This window comes from Camelus bactrianus, chromosome 11, assembly GCF_048773025.1.
Source record: "Camelus bactrianus isolate YW-2024 breed Bactrian camel chromosome 11, ASM4877302v1, whole genome shotgun sequence".
In the NCBI taxonomy this organism is placed as follows: domain Eukaryota; kingdom Metazoa; phylum Chordata; class Mammalia; order Artiodactyla; family Camelidae; genus Camelus; species Camelus bactrianus.
The window spans coordinates 12,543,984-12,558,918 of record NC_133549.1 but is presented as its reverse complement, the minus strand read 5'-3'; the positions used below and the strand labels follow the sequence as shown (position 1 = coordinate 12,558,918).

Below are 14,935 nucleotides of genomic sequence, written 5' to 3'. Positions count from 1 at the left end.
AGAAAGAACTTCAAGCTCCCGGCTCTGTGTCTTTCCTTGGAGTGACTGAAGGCCTTCCCGGCTGCTCTGTGTCCGGGTCTAGCCTTCAGGATTGAACATGCGGGGCAGGGACGGTGGCTGGAGCTGGTCCTGGATTTCCCTGAGTCCCTCGAAGAACATTCTAAGTGCACGAGAAACCATGTCTGAACCCCCTTCAGCAGTAGCTTTGCTGCTAGAGAACACTAGCAAAGAGTGAGTTAAAAAGGATGCTTCCGAGCTCAGAATTCCCGCCCCCACCCGCCGGCGTATACAGTCACTTCATATTTGACAAGAAAGCCAAGAACACCCAATGGAGAAAGGGTAGTCTCTTCAACAATGATGTTGAGAAAACGGGGTAAACATATGCAGTAAAATGAAGTTGGACCCCTATCTTACACCACTCACAAAAATTAACTTGGAATGGATCAAAGACTTAAATGTAAGACCCCAAACTGTAAAACACCTGGAAGAAAACGGGGAAGAAGCTTCTCGAACTTGGCATCGCAGTGAGTTTTTTGGATGTGACACCAAACGCGCACACACACACACACGAAACAAAAGTAAAAGTCAAGAAGCAGACTGACTGCATCAAACTTAAAAAGCTTCTTCACAGCAAAAGAAAAAAATCAATAAGATGAAAAGGCAACCTACAGAGTGGGAGAAAATATTTGCAAATCATGTATTGGATATCCAAAGCAAACAAGCAAACAATTAGGTTAAAAAATGGGCAGGGGATCTAAATAGACATTTTTCCAAAGAAGACATCCAAGTGGCCAACGGGTGCCTGAAAAGATGCTCAGCGTCACTAATCATTGGGGAAATGCAAATCAAAACCATAACGGGCCATCGCCTCACGCTGTTAGAATGGCCATCACCAAGAAGACAAGAGATAACAGGTGTTGGCGAGGATGTGGAGAAACAGGGAACCCTAGTGCACTGCTGGTGGGGATGTCAAATGCTTTAGTCACATCGGAAAACAATACAGAGGTTCCTCAAAAAACTAAAAATAGAACTACCATATGACTCAGCAAATCCATTTCTGGGTGTATGCCCAAGGGAAATGAAATGAAAACAGGGTATTGAAGCGAGGTCTGCACTCTCCTGGCTAGTGCAGCGTTAGTCACAGTAGTCGAGATGTTCACAATGAAGTGCTCACCACCAGATGAATGGATGAGGTGTGGCACGTGGATACACAGATATGGTGGAATATTATTCTGCCATGACAAAGATGGACATCCTGCCATTTGGGACAATGTTATGTTAAGTCAGACAGAGAAAGACAAGTACTATGTATCATGTGCATGTGGAATCTGAAAAGGCGAAGCTCACACAAATGGAAAGTAAAACGGTGGTTTCCAGGGGGTGGGGTGGGGGGAGCTAGGAGAGTTGTTTAGGGGTGAAAACTTGCAAAGCGGCACATAAAATCTGTCATGGAGGTCTGATGCACATTACAGTGGACGGCAATATTGTCGTATGCTCATCCAACTTGCTAAGAGGCCACATCTGAGTTATTCCCACCACAAAAAAGAAATGATAATTATGTGACAAGCTAGAGGTGCTAACAATTAGAGGTGCTAATAATTGCTACAATGGCAATTATATTGCAATATGTAAATATGTCAAATCAATAAGCTGAACACTGTAAATTTACACAATGTTATATGTCAAATGTATTTCAAAAAAAACCTAAAACAAATAAAAGGAGGATTCTGCACACTGAGCTTCCAGCCCTGCAAGTGTAGGAAGCAGGGCCTCCTTCTCCCCCCTGAATTGTGATCTCGATGGTTCACCAGGAGCTCAGCTCCCTGGCCGTGCCCCCTCCCGCAGAGACGTCGCCTGCCCTGGTGAGCCTCACTTGTTGCCCCTGCCCCAGCCTTCTGGGACCCTCAGCGGGCGGGCCTTGGCTTGGAGACAGAGGCAGTAGGGATGCAGTCATTCTAAGGCTGAAGAATTTCATGGACACACAGCAGACGTTTGTTCTGTCTGCCTGGTGCCGGACACCGTGCCATATGCTTTGACATCAATTCCATTGAACCCTTTTGACAATCCTGTGAGCTAGGAGTTCTTGTCTCCATTTAAGAGATGAGGAAACCGAGGCTCAGAGGGACAAAGAACACACACCTGTGAGGGGCTGCCACGGCTCTAGAATATCCTTCTTTGGATGTCAAGGGTCGTATGTGGAGGTCACCTGGTACGTTGCCGCAGTGGTCAACACTCTGATACGTGATTTGCTTTCTATTCCTTTGAAATCTGCATTGTGGCCTGTATCCTTGCATTCTCGAGGGTGGAGCCTGCTGCTCTGAGAGGAGGTGGGAGACTCCCACCCAACTGGAGCCTGGGGTGGGGCTCCAGGGAGAGTGGCCAGGTTTAGCAAAGGAAGATGCAAGATGACGCTCAGTTAAATTTGAACTGGATTTCAGATAAATAAGGAATACTTTTTTTAGTCTAAGTATGTCCCATGCAGTATTTGGGATATACTTATGCTAAAAAGTATTCCTTGTTACTCTAAAATTCAAATTTAACTGGGTCTCCTGTAACGGTAACTAGGCAACCGTCGCTCCAGGTGAAGCTTTAGTTGATACAAGGCTGAAGGAGGCTCCCTCTGCAGAGGCTGGGACTGGCTTCAGATTTGCTCATGAATTTTGCTGGCGCTCCAAAACTCTTTCTGAAATCAGCCTCAGCATGTATAATTGAGGTTTCAAACCGGCAACTTGGGCAGGATCTAACCGACCTTGTTGTGTTTGGCTGGCATGATGTTAATAAAAACAACGTTGTCAATTTTTAAAGAACCAGGAGTTTTCCCATTCAAATCTAAATTTCCAACATTCTTTAAAAAAATTCACATCTGCCCTGCTGAGCCATTAAGACCACATGGCAGCAAAGGGGAGGGTACAGCTCAGTGGTAGAGCGCGTGCTTAGCATGCACAAGGTCCTGGGTTCAATCCCCAGGACCTCCACTAGATAAATAAGTAAACGTAATTACCTTTCCCCTAGAAAAAAACCACCTGGCAGCAGTCATCTGGGGCTAAGTTCCAGTGTCCCTCTTAGGCAGGGCATGCACTCTCTAGGGTGTCCCGTCCCTCTGGCTGCCTGTGGAGACATCCATGCCACTTACTAGCTGCCTGTCCAGCCCCTGCAGGCACTGAACGCGTGACTCCTGATCTATACCATATACAGAAAGTCTCCTTCTTGCAGTGACAGCAAAAATCTCAAGAGTTGTCAATGCACCGGCTCCATCCATTTCTCCCATGTTATTGGATCTCCCTCTCTGAAGTGATGCCCATGCATGGGGCGCTGGTTCCCCGCTTCTGCCATGGCCCATGCTGTCCCTCCCCCCAAGGAATGCCAGCTTGACCCCTGAAGGCCAGTCCACCCGCATGACTTCAACTATGGCTCCAGGAAGCCCCCCGCCCACCCCGAAGCCCTCTGATGCACCTCCGGAATCACACTGCCATTTGGCTGAATTTCTTCCTCATCCAGATTAAGAAATGGAAAATGTGACCCTCAAGGATTGTGCACAACTAAGACTGTGTAAAACTGCGAGTAGAACTCAGGCAACAGGGCCGTGGGACTTTCTCACCCACCATGCGCTCCTCCCGAGGCGCCAGCCTCAGGGCTGTCAGCGTCCTGCCACCAGGTGCTGAATGATTCCTTCTGACGGACTGATGGATTGATTACGGAAACATTCGGCGCCTGGCAAAGCCGTCCTCGCTCTGTTGAACAAACCATCTTTATGCCTGGCAGTCTCTAAAGCTTGGACGGGGGCAGCTTGCTGTAGTCTTCAGATCACTTAGGAACATCTGGGAACCGCTGGACAGGGGATGAGGATCTGGGAACAGTGCCCGGAGCTGGCACGTGGAAAGGGCGGGGGCAGGTGCTAGGGGGTTTCTAACCTGAAGCAGGGGTGGGCAAATTACAGCCTGCCCACCGCCCGTTTTTATAAATAAAGTTTTATTGGGACATAACTATGCTCACTCCTGTAAATACCGTCTATGATGCTCCCATGCTACAAAGGTGGGGTTGAGTGGCTGCAACAGAAACCGTACAGCCTGCTGATCCTAAAACATTTACCATCTGGCTCTTTCGAGAAAGCTTTCTGCCCCCAGATGTAAACCACGAGAGAGCCCCCCTGTTGGGTGTCTGTGTCCCCACTTAGCAGAAGGGGAGTGGATGCCCAGAGATCTCACCACCCGCAGTGCGGGGGGGTGGAACTCGGTTATTCCAGCCCCAGGCCCAGCGTCCTTTGACCAAATGCCCACGGGCCAAAGCACGGATCGCACCTGCCTGTCCAGCTCTTCCCTCCTCTGAGTGTCTCAGGCCAGCAGCTCTGAGCTCCTTGCTGGTTTCCAAACGTGCTATGCAACTTTACACACATGTTGGTGTCTCTTTTTTTAACTGAAGTAGAATTGATTTACAAGGTTGTGCAGGTTTCTGGTGCGCAGCATAGTGATTCAGTTATGTGTGTATATATACATATTCTTCTTCATTATAGGTTGTTACAAGCTATTGAATGTAGTTCCCTGGGCTCCACAGTAAGACCGTGTTGTTTGTTTCTATGCAGTAGTTTCTACCTGCTAATCCCAGACTCCTAATTTATCCCTCCCCTCTCTCTCCTCTTTGGTAGCAGTGAGTTTGTTCTCTATGGGAGTCTGTCTCTGTTTCGTAAACAAGCTCATTTGTGTCATTTTCTTAGATTCCACATGTAAGGGGAAACGTCATTCACAAAGATACCAGCGCTGCCACGCATTTACACGTTGGCACCTTTGTGAATGATGTTGCCTTTTCACCAAGTCCCCAGTCCTCCTTCATGATGCACCTAAAACCTCACCTCCTCTGTGCAGGTTTCTCTGACTTTGTCAGACGAGCTAGTAGGAATGAGAGCCTGTGTTGCAGGTTTCTTTGCGCCCTGGACTAGGCAGGCCCCTGGCTGCTGGTTCTATTTATCGTTTTATGACAACTGTATGAGGTAGGCTGAGAGGGTTAAGCAGCCTGGCCATGTGGTCCCAGAGCTAATCAGGTTCGGACCCAGAACTTGGCCTGGGCCTGCCTGGAGTCCGAGTTGAGCAGTTCCCACTAGGATCCGTGCACTGCCCCTTTTCTGTTCCCGCTGCAGACCTGGCTGGAGAACTGGGCTCAGCCTGGTGTGACGGCGTCTGGCTCCCGGAGGCCGGGAGCGCCTGGGAGACAATGAGCCCCTCCACGTGCGGCTGTGACCTGACACTTGAAGTGACTCAGGAAACGTTTGCTGAGGGAATGACGGCATCCGGACTGTATCGCACCGACCTTGAACCTCCTCTCATCGCTCTGCCCATATTATTTCAATAGCATTTAGCAATCTGGGGAGACAGAGGTTCCCCGGAACCCCTTCCTGTCTCTCACCACCTCCCTGCCTCTGTGTGGACTGTGTGCAGCGGACAACCTGGGCCTGGGTCTCACCTGGTGTTTAGATATTTTACTTTGGTCACTTGGTATCCACTCCTTTACTAGCATTTCAAAAAGGTCCTTATGTTTCATCCATAATTGAGTAGAGGTTTGCAGCTGTGAATAAAAGCTGGCTTAAAAGTAAAAAGGACAAAACAACTCCTTTCGCAGTCTGCCTTCCTCCGGAGAAGTCCCCCACTCCGAGCAGACAGTGCAGAGAGCCGTGTGTGAGTGCACGCCGCCTGTGGGTTTCCTCCAACTCCAGAAAGGGGAAACGTGGGGGACCACCATCCCTCACTGATAAGTAGCAACGGTGACAGCAACGACAGTGACTTCTCCACTCTCGCTCTGCGGTCGGCACACTGCACCTTGCATGTGATGTGATGGGTGCTGGGGTGTAGACTGGGCTCGGTCCCCACCTGCCGAGGCTCACAGCCAAGTGGGACACACCGCAGCCAATCGAGATTAGGAAGGTGATCTCAGATGAGGGGTCCCACCCAGCCTCGGGGTGGAAGGTGCAGGGCAGGGCCCCGGGAGAGCTTAGAGGGAAGGCGGCAGCAGCTGGACCTCGAGCGTTGGCTGGGCCTGGCACGGGGCTTGGATAGACACTGCTGTGTCCAGAACTAGTGATGGCGGGAGGAGGATTCAAACTCGGGTCTCTGCTGGTTTTGCCTTCAGAGGAACGGCGGAGTGGGGGGTTACCTGGGGCACACCCACATGCTTTCAGGTCCCTGCTGGGGGGTCGGAGGACCACAGGGAGGTGTGACGGAGCACCCAGCCCTGCCCCAGCCCCTGCTTCCTTCTCTCCCCTGACTAAGGGAAGATCATCCTTTCCGGCAACAACTAAACAAATGAAAGGGATAAAGGATCTACTGGCTTCTGTTGTCTTGCATTTTAGAGGACGCTCGGATGTGTGTGTCTGGGCAGCATGACGGAAGAGTGTGGAACTGTCTCTCAGCTTGGAAATCGACCCATCCCATCAGGATTTCTGTGCTGCGGGAGCCTTCTCCTCCTGGATGCGGGAAGGGACCAGGAGGTCCCAGGTAGAGTCAGGGTCCTGGCGCAGGTTCAGGGCGGGCCACGGGATGGCCAGGAGGAGCCAGTGACCTTGTTTCTCATCTCAGTTGGCTGCTACTTTGCTATGAGACCAGGGTCATTCATCCTGGGCTATGTAGCCCCACCCCGCCTCCTTCACTGCGGGTGAGGACAAAACAGCTTCGGGCATATGATCATGGTTCACTGTATCTAAGAGCCCCAGGGGTGTGGTGTGGACCCATCGCCTCTTGTTCCAGGAGAAAAGGAAAGGATACAGTGAGCCGGGTCTGGGCCAGGTCCCAGCTGACGCTTAATCCTGTGTCTGGCCTCCCTCCGTGGGTTTCCCTTTGGTTTTGAGAGGGGACTAAGCGTTTCTGGTTCAGTATTCCTAGTCCCAGTGATAACAGGGGCTGTGAATTATGGACACAGCAGCAAATGTTTTTAATCTTCCATGAAACAAAACCAGGGTGTTTTCTGCACCAGGGGCCAAGGCCAGGGGAGGCAGCCGACAGCTGCTCCGATACGGTGAACGCCGGCTGACGTCAATGAGAGCCAGTCCGGGCCAAGGACTCCACTCAGGAAGCTTAAAAGTGATACCGAAAACGAATTTGCATTTTTTCCTTTCACGGGGAGCTCGGCGACTCTCGGCTGACATGTTTTCCCCGGCCCTGACAGCTGGCGTGTGGAATAAAACTGGCTGGCCGTGTGCTGGGGAGGCAACTCCAGCTTTGGTTTCCTGCTGCCCCTTTAAACGTGTGTTCTGCAGGGCTCATGTTCCCTGGCCCGGGATGAAAGGCCCTGGAAGGAGCTGCCTTTTCTGCTCCTCTTAGGAAACAGTCTGTCCTAAGGTCACTTCCAATGGAAAACAGTCTCAAATTTGGAATTTGAATGTGCAGGCCAAGATATTAGTCAAAACTCTCAACTTGGACATCTGATTCTCCCCCCGCGTCCAGCTTAGCTTGCTTGGGGCTGGAAGCCTGCGTGGGAAAGGGGGCTTCTGTGCTGGACCCCTGTGCTCACACCGACTCCCCTACCCCCAAGGAGGATGCTGAGGTGCTCGGGGAGGGGAAGGCCAGGTGAGCTCTTACTTGAGTGGGTGCAGAGGGAGCTGACTGTGGTTTCAACTGAACTTTCTTCTGGGGGGCCCTTCTAAGGCTCTGTACGTCTTTGACTTGGGGCAGGGGAGGTGTTCTTTTCCTTGGTGGTCACTTGTAACTCCTTCCTCTGTCCTCCTTAGGGTTTACCTCCAGCTTCTTGCTGCTGGGGTCTCTGCCCCTCCAGGCAGAGATGGTGAGTGTGGAAGAGACCGTAACGGCTCCCTCCCATCGTGGTCCACATCTAGCTCTAACCCTCATGGGCCGCTTGCCCTGACACACCCCACAAGGGGGGGTGACCCCGATTCAGGTGCTTGCTCCTGGCCCCACCACAAAAGCAGGAGTCACCCTGCATCTTAATCAGTTCCTGGTGGAGGCTGTAACACATTACCACCAACTCGATGGCTTGAAAGCAAAGAAACAGACTCTCGGGCAGTTCAGAGGACAGACGCCTGAAGTCAGTTTCCTGGGCTGACACCCAGCATCAGGAAGGCTGAGCTCACTCCCGCGGCGCTGCGGGAGAGTTTGCTCTGTGCCTTTCTCGGGCTGCTGGTTGCTGCCAGCGTTCCTTGGCTCCTGGCCCTGTCCCTCCAATCTCTGCCTCTCTGGTCACATCGCCTCCTCCTCTGTGTGGTTACATCTCCCTCTGCCTCCCTCTTACAGGCAAACATGTAACTGTATTTCAGGCTCATCTGGATAATACAGGCTAACCTCCGCTTCCCAAGATCTTGAACATAATCACGCTGACAGAGGCTCTTTCTGAATGAGGTCACATTTAGTTTCCAGGAACTGGACCTGGCATCTGTGGGGCATTTATTCAGCCCAACCTCCCGCCCTGGGTTTCCTGGCTGGGAACAGGCCCCAGCCCTTCCTGCCCTCAGCTGGAGGGAGTCACATGGTAAGCTCTCCAAGTAGCTTGGTGGAAACCCCAAAATGTTTGTGGGGGAGGCAGCCCCCACCTGCCCTTCAGGAAGCACAGCATTCTCCAAAGACACTCCTCTCTGAAAGCCCTCTTCTCAAAATCCTGTCTCTCAACGAGACGACTTGTTACATCCTCCAGGGGGGCGGGGGTGCTCAGGGTTGCAGACGTTGACCTTCTCCTGTGAGCCCTTCTCCTTGCTTTGGAATCACAGCACAAGTAGCTTGGCCCCCTGAGTGTCACACTTCACATGCTGTTACCTTTGTGATGGTGTGATTCGTGGTTGGGGGCCTTCAAGGTCCCGCCTGCACAAGCTGCCCACAGAGGGGCCACGGGGCCTGGGATCTAGCCCAGCTCTGCCTGACAAGTTTGGCATGGATGCCTCGATCCGTGGGGAGCACGGTCCCCACCACCCCGAGTCCACCTCAACTGGCTCTCATACCGTCCAAGGACTTGCCAGTGGGAGGTGCAGAGAGGCCGGGGGCTGCAACGTGACTGTGGAACTCCGGTGACAAATGACACAGGCCACTTCCATCTTCGGGTTTCCAACTTGCAACTGCTGTGCAGATCTAGAAGTTTCCTGTTCCACGGGCGAGCAGACCATCATTGGATTAGGGTTTAATGTTTGTGTGAACTCAGCTGAGATGGACAAGCTGGCCTGGAAAGAAAACCTACTCCCCAGCTCTTGGAACATGGATCCAGGTTTTAGGGAAGAAGATGATACAGATTTGTTTGGAAAGTTCTGGAAGGCTCAGGTAATAAATCCTTTAATTGCCTGTGAGGACTAGCAGCCTGCCTCTTGGCTGCTAGAATAGGGGCTGGAAAATCAGAAGACGTGGGTTAAATTCCTAAAGACTTGGGGAGGCTGGTTAACACGAATCCCGTTCGTTCACAGACCTGCCTGGGAAACCAGCAGTTTCTAGAAGAAGCAGCTGACAGATTCCACTCAAGAGATAGTTCAAAATGGCAACGGCATCAAGGGCTGAGCTTGCTCAGGAATCTATCCCCTGCCTCGACTGTTTTTTTTTTTAACTGAACATTTCTTTTCCCCACTTCTCTACTCTTATCATTGCAAAACCCCCACCCATGATGCTGGAAAATTTAAGCCATCTCATCTTCTCTCTGACTCACCTTGTTCTTGGTTCTCAGGGGCTCGGAGGAGGGTCCACGCTGAGTGGGCCCGTCTCTCTGATTTGGATTATCCTGGGGCAACACTAGGAAGACGGGGAGACAGCCTTTCTCCAGGGGGACCAGCCTGGAACCCGTTACCTCCTGGTGCCTCAGTCTGCTTGGACAGTCAGAACCAAGGGCCACGGGCTGGCGGGGCTTCGACTGCAGAAGTCAGTTTCCTCACCGATCTGGAGGCTGGAAGTCTGAGATCAAGGAGTTGGCAGGGCTGGCTCCTTCTGAGGCCTCTCTCCTTGGCCTGCAGACGGCTGTCTTCTCCCTGAGTCCTCACATGGTTGTCCCTCTGTGTGTGTCTGTGTCCTGATCTCCTCTTCTTATAAGGACACCATTCATATTGGATTAGGGTCTACCTTAATTCTTTTTTTTTTTCCTGGGGGGTTGGGTAGGTAATTAGGTTTTTTTATTTATTTCTGTAATGGAGGTGCTGGGGATTGAACCCAGGACCTCGTGCATGCTGAGCACACGCTCCACCACTGAGCTCTACCCTCCCCCAGGGCCCACCTTAATGACCTCATTTAATCTAAATTACCTCTTTAAAGACCCTGTTTCCAAATGTGGTTGTTTGCTGACATGCTGGGTGGTAGGACTGTAACAGATCAACTGGTGGGGGACAGAATTCAGCTCACCACACTTGGGAACCCCTGATCTGAGCTCAGCCACTCTGGACCAAACTGGGATTGACTTCTGGAGGAAGAAGTGGGGATGGCCATCCTTTCCTACTCACAGCCGAATTCCACCGGCTCCTTCCTCTGACTCCAGCTCCAGCCTCCAGGCGGCTTCCCACACCAGCCCTAAGTCAGGGATAGGCCACTCCTGGTTCTGAGCAGCCTTCTATACTCCTTTGAGAACTGCCTTTCCCACAGAGGCTCCTTCCTTCCTGGGAAGAGGGAATCTCTTCAGTTCCTGCCGAGTCACCATCAAGTTAAGCACGATGAGTGTAAAGGCTGAACGAGGGCGAAAGGAGATGCAACAGGGCATCGGACAGGGGAGTGGCAAGGAGGTTTGGGGCTGCCTACATGGGAGCATGTGACCCTCCGTGCAGTATTTAAAAACATTTTTTAAAGAATACTTATTTTATTTTAGTACAATTTAATTTCTTTATTTTAGGGGGATGCAGGTAGGTTAATTAATTAATTTAATGGAGGTACTGGGGATTGAACCCAGGACCTCGTGCATGGTGAGCACGCACTGTACCCCTGAGCTGTACCCACCCACCCCTGCACAGTATCTTTAGTGCCAGCTCACAACATACCGCTGTCTCCCTTTGGCTCCCTTACCTTCGTGATTTATAGCCACCCAGTCTCAGCAGGCAATGTGGCGCAATGACCACAGGCCTGGGGGCTGGTTTGCCTCACGTCGCTGCCCACCGCTAGCTGTGTGGCCTTGGCCGGGTTACCTAGTCTCCTCAGGCCTCGGTTTCATCACAGACGAATGAGCGAGGAATGTTTGCCTGAGTGTTGCTGGAGGATTACTTAATACCATGCATACAAAGTGCCTGAAACCTGGTATGAGGCGTGGAATTGTGTCCCCCCAAAGTCATATGTTGAAGCTCTAACCCCAGGGCCTCCGAACGTGACTGTGTTTGGGGACAGGGCCTTTAAAGAGATGACTAAGATAAAATGAGATCTAGGCCGGGCCCTAATCCAACATGAATGGTGTCGTGATAAGAAGAGGAGATGGGAACACAGTCACGCACGGAAGGAGGACCATGTGAAGATGCAGAGAGATGACGGCCATCTACCCTTTGTTTCAACCGCACAAATGGAACGTAATTATCATTGTTTTACACCATCGGTTTTTTATTTAAATGTATCCACGTGTTTATGCTTTTGTCGGTTCATTCATTCTCGCATTCAGATCCCCCTCTCCTGGAACCCTTTACTTCTTTCTGAAGTGGGCGAGGGTCTGCGTCGTGGCAAACTCTTCCAGCTGAGGTTATCTGAAAATGCTCTTTTCCCCTCTCCATCTTGAACAATCTCTCCCACTTCGGCTGGGCATGCAAACAGGAGTGGGTTAAATTTCTTCTCCTCTGCTGAGAGAGGAATGGCATTTGGAAACATGTCTCTTGATCACTGGGGATTTTCTAGGTCAGCATTTAAATGTCTTTCCTACACAACTCATCAATCCATTTCCCCCATTTTTTTCCCACACAGTAACTGAAATGCTGATTGAAAACATTTTTTTTTCCAAAATATTTTTTCACAATTTTTGCAAAAATGCAATCACGCATTTTATGCAGCTGAATTTTGTAGATCCTGCTTATGACGTTATGACAAGGCTTTATCCACCTTCTCTGTTGGTAGCTTGTTATTTGCACTTTAAAGGTTTATGAACAGAAGTTATCAGTTTCAGAGGGGTGTGGCCAGATGGCGGAGCGGGAAGACCCCAAGCTCACCTCCTCCCACGGGCACGCCAAAATCACAACTCTTTATAGAGCAACCCTTGATGAGAATGACCTAGAGACTAGCAGAAAATATTTGCCACAACTGAAAATATAAAGAAGGAACCAAAAGGAGACAAGGAGAGCCAAGACCCACACACTGGGTGGGTGACTCCAAAATGGGAGGATAATCACCACTGAAGGGGTTCTCCTCAAGGATCAAGGGGTCTGAGCCCCACACACAGTCCCCAGCCCAGGGGTCCTGCACTGGGAAGACAAGCCCCAGAATATCTGGCTTGAACGGCCAGTGGGGACCATGTGCCAGAGAGCTGGAGGGCTGTGGGGAACAGAGACTTCCCTCTTAAAGGGCACTACAGAAATCTCACGTGCGCCAGGACCCAGCACAGGGAAAGTATGAGAGGACCCTGGGTCAGACCACCTTGCTGATCTTGGAGAACCTTCTGGAGGGTCAGGAGGTAACCAGGATTCCTCTGGGCAACGTACATGCTGGCGGCAGCCAGTTCTGGGAGATTGTTCCAGCACAAAGATACCAGTGCTGGCAGCACCATTTTGGGGTTCTCCTCCCAGCCTACTAGTACAGGGACTTACCTTTCCACCAGCTGGGTGGCACCAATTCTGGGACCCCCTAAGCCGAGAGGTGAGCTGTGTAGGGACCCAGCCCCACCCTCCAGTGGACCCAGGACCTGGCCTTGCCCGCCAGTCTGTCACCAGCCCCAGGACCCCCCAGGCCCAGGCCAACAAACCTGGGGCCATTCCCAGCCTTCTCAGTGGTGGAGAGTTCATTCATTTATTTATCATTTGTTGCCTAAGCCCTTTGCCAGCAAGCGCTCTGCTGAGCATGAACATATCTTCAGATGACCACTGGGTCTCAGGGAGTCCCCATTTCCAAAGGCCTGGAAATGAGCATTTTGTTGGACTCACTGCAGAGCATAGGGTTTAGCTGAAAAATCAAGGCTGTGGAGTAGGACGGGCTTGACAGCACCACTTGGCACTTAGCACGGTGTGTGCTGCTTGGCGGGCTTCTTCAATCCCGTGAGCCTGCGGGTTTTATCATTTATGCCGCCCTGTGCTCCAGTTAGGCACAGCACAAGTGTCTGCTGAAGAAATCTCCACTGAACACAGGCAAGTTGCAAATACGTGCACATTCTCTTCAGACAGTTACTCCAGCCTCCTGCCTCTGCACAGAATCGAGGGGCATGTGTCTACAAGGACGAAAATGCGCCCGGGAGAGGCTAAGTGGCCGCTCTAAGATGAAGCAAGCTCCTCAGGAGCCAGGTGGAGGCGCGGGAGGGAGGAGACCCACAGCACATCTCCCCAGAGGGGCAGCTGACGCGGCCCGAGGCGCACTCCCCCCACCAGAGGCCACGCGGAGGTTTCTGACAGGAGCCCCGCAAGGCTGTTCTGGATTTAAGAACAGCGTCAAGTGTGAAAGTTCCGTGTGGGCTGAAAGAAAAGTCCCTTCCCCATGGTGTCTGCTGACTTTCCGAAGTGAGGGAGATGGACGGGGGCGGGAGGGGGAGAGGGAGGGGTTGGGGGGTGTGTGGGATGAGACAGCTGAGCTGGCTGGGGGGCGATGGGGTTTGTGCAAGGCAGACACTGCCAGGCCGACGGTGAAAAAAGGCCACAGGTGGAAGGCCACGGTGGGGGGGTGTCAGGGGAGAGGGCAGGCTGTCCGGGGTCACAGGCCGCTGCAAACATACCCTGCGGCCAGGCCCATGTGACAAGTCAGTCTTCTCGATTTCACAGCGGCCTCCCTCCCCGGCGGCAGCCTGGTGGGCACCCCCCTGCCCCGCTGAGCGTACCAGCCCCAGAGCCCCTGTGGCCTTGGCCGCGCCCAGCAGCAGAGTAGAGGTTGGAGGTGGTGCGCCCAGAACAATGGGAACACAGGCTGCTTTCAGGCCGGCGTTTGCGTGTATGCTTCATAGTCCGAGGGAATTAAAAACAAACCTCCTCGGCTGTTTAAGCGTCACGCTGCAGGACTAAGGAGGTGATTTACGGACAGGGATGAAACTTCACTAACGGGTTCCAGTGACTTCAGTGGACCAAGAAAGGAAGACTTGTTCCCAAGGTCCCAGCTCGGGGCTCTGATTACATAAATCTCACGGACCGGCCCGGGCGTGGGCTGCAGGAGCCCAGGCCTGGGCCCTGGCGGGGGGCTGGCTCCGGAGGTGGCCAGGGGCCTGGGTGCTGTCAGCTGCCTGGGTCCTACTCGGCCAGCCTCCCGTCCCGGAGAGTCCGATCCCCCCTGGGCGGCTGGTCTCCAGCTGTGGCTCTGCAGCTCTCAGGGGCTTTGCCAGCCTTGCGCAAATCTCCATCCTGGCCTTCCAGGACCCCAGGAAAGCCACGCGCTTTCCATCCACGGCGGGTGAGGGTGAAGGTGGGGGGTGCCCTGCGTGAGGAATTTGTTTGTGATGTTCAGCTGACATCTTCCTCTTCTCTGCATTTCCTTCCCATTCTGCCCACGGAACTGCCCCTCCCCGGGACCCAGCCGAGTGTGTCCTCTCTCTCCGGGGGGCCGGGGGTGGGGGGGGTAGGGAGTGGGGGGGGCGCAGCTTCTCGCAGGCGGGGTACCCATCCAGCTCTGCCCGTGGGTCCCCCTCAAGGCTGCCGCTTGCTTTTCCAGCTCGTTAATCATCCTTGTCGCTTTTCTCAGGACTTCTCTCTGAGCTGTTCACGGGTTTCCTGGACAGAGGAACGCAGCACAGCTGCCACTTTTCACAGGCAGAACACAGAAGAGGGCTCTTCTGTCTGGTCACAAAATCGTCCCTCTCCTCCAAAGCACGTCCTGGGTGACTGCACCTGGGCCGAGCGGAAAGGCGCTCAGCTTCCGGGGAACTCTGAGAGCTGGGCTGTCTGGGA

General features: G+C 52.5%; 1 long non-coding RNA gene across 12 annotated transcripts in view; it reads left to right on the top strand.

Annotated features, from left to right (window-relative positions):
- The window catches only part of LOC123619030 (uncharacterized), a 28,674-nt gene extending 17,177 nt beyond the window's left edge, over positions 1-11,497 (top strand). For 7 of the 12 annotated variants that reach the window (XR_012509949.1, XR_012509941.1, XR_012509948.1 and 4 more), the window contains one exon: positions 6,338-11,497. This is a non-coding gene — a long non-coding RNA (uncharacterized LOC123619030). The remainder of the gene's footprint in view (positions 1-6,337) is intronic. The other 5 variants (XR_012509945.1, XR_012509942.1, XR_012509943.1 and 2 more) reach the window with 5 other exon arrangements.
- Positions 11,498-14,935: the final 3,438 nt, after the last annotated feature.